Here is a 2146-nt window from a genome sequence, read left to right as displayed (position 1 = left end):
GAGCGCCGGCCCCAGGAGGCCGAGCCGCGCCGCCTCCCGGCCCACCCCGAGCCGCCGACTGACCTGCGCTGCCTCCCGGCGGCCGCTCCGTGCCGCCACCCCGGCCGGAGCGCCTCGCCTCGCCTCGCCGCTTTCTGCTTCCTGTGCCCGGTAGGGCCACGCCGAGGCCGGCGGCACCCTCTCCACGGCCCCGCCCGGGTGGCCTTGCTCTCGAGGAGGCGAGGCCGGGGCGGTGCGCGGGCAGGCAGGCCGGGGCGGCCTCCGGGGTGCTGCTGCGGCCGGCGGGCTCGGGCAGATCTCTGCTGCTGCTGCCGCCGCTTCGGAGGGGGCCGAGTGCGGACCCTGCTTGCCCGCCTGGCACGGCGGTGTCGCAAGTGGAGGGGGGGGGTGCCTGCCAGCTGGGGTTGCCCACTGCCTGGAGGGGGGAATGGGGAATGGGACCCATCCCTAGAATGAAGGTTCCCTCCGGTCTTCTTCGCCTGCGGTCAAACACACACACGCTCTAACTCCACTTTCAGGGCACTTCCCAACTGGATTTTACTGTGGGGACTGGCACAGTCCAAGTTGGAAAGTGCATTGAAAGTGGATTATTTAGTGTGCCTGACCGCAGGCCTACCACAAAAGCTTCACTTGCCCACTCTCCCCACGGCAAAGGGGCAGGGCGTTTCCTTCTCCTGGCCTGTTGGCAGCGGTGCTCCCCCTAAGCTGTGGAGTCCTGTGAGCAAAAATTCTCCTTGGAGCTATTGGCATTAAAGCTGTGAGCGAGCTACACTTGATTTTAGCCAAAAGGTCTGGATTAGCACCATATCTCTGGAACATTACATATAAAAAGTATCGGTGGGCTTTCTCTAGAGTGCGCTTTGATGCCTTCCCCTCTAATTTACTGCAAGGAAGGTATCTCCGTTTGCCTATACATCAAAGATGTTGTCTATGTGCAGATAAAGAAGTTGAAACAATCACACACATTCTTTTACATTGTAAACTCTATTTCAGAGAGAGACACCAGCTAATTTTTCCTTTACTTGCCCAATTTAAACCCTTGGACAACTGTTTGAAATTTGCAGATACTGAGCTGCTGAAATATTTGTTGGAAGATACCAAGAAGTCGGTAACTCTGGTAGTAGCAAAATATTGCTTTTTAGTAATAAACAAGCGAAAGATTTTAACAAAAAGCACAGACTGAAGAGAATTTTAGACAAAACTTAGAATTTAGGGAATGGAATTACGATTTTAATAGGCGTTTGTGGCTGGTACTATGATGGTATTATTGTCTGTGAGTGATGGCGATCGTACTTGTTTATTATTGTATTGTTTTACTGCACTGCTGGTCAATTGGCTGTAACAATAAATTTGATTTGATTTGATTTGCTGTGAGCAAGCCATTCCGCCACTGCATCAATTCGTTTGCTCCGGAGCCACTCTTCCTGAGCTGAGACAAAAATTTGTGAGCTGGAGGCTCAAAAACTGTGAGCTAGCTCCCACTAACTCAGCTTAGAAGGAACGCTGGTTGGCAGCCCAAGCTAGAAGGTGTCAGCTAGCTGCCATTATGTCTGGTGTATATGGTATTACCTGTAGAAGCTGTTTCAACCATTCCCCCCCCCCGGTGTACCCTTTTGCTTCATTATATTAACTCTGTAGCTTTGCGAAACTGGCCAAGGTCGAGCAGCTGGAGGTGGGAGTCGTGGTATCGCTTCGCTGTTATGGTTAGCTTGCCTGAGAACTGAACTTGTGTAAAATGATGAACCGTTACGTTCCCAAGGAATTGGGCACGAGTTCTCTGTTCTATTCCCGCCAGAGGGAAAGGGGCTAATTGGCCCTTACCTGGTTCAAGTTCCTTTATTATGTAGTCCCAGTACGATTGCAGTTATTCCTAACAATGTCCTTGTTCCTGATCAAACCATCGCTTTGAAATAAATTTTGCTTTACTTTTAAACGTGGATTTATTTTGAATGCTTGGGATCTAACATTTTGTTAGGAATCCTATTTTCCCTATCATCTCGAATCTGACGGCTGTCATGAGCGAGAGCGAGGGGAAACCACCTTCAACGGAGGCTGATACGGGAAGCGTCCCGGTCACCTCCACCCCTCTGATTTCAACGGCATCCGAGACAGTGCCGACTACGGGAGCTGTGGGGGGAGCGATCCC

Source organism: Gekko japonicus, unplaced genomic scaffold, assembly GCF_001447785.1.
Source record: "Gekko japonicus isolate JY-2015 unplaced genomic scaffold, Gekko_japonicus_V1.1 scaffold170, whole genome shotgun sequence".
Classification (NCBI taxonomy): Eukaryota; Metazoa; Chordata; class Lepidosauria; order Squamata; family Gekkonidae; genus Gekko; species Gekko japonicus.
The sequence above is the reverse complement of the archived record's forward strand: the minus strand, read 5'-3'. Positions refer to the sequence as shown.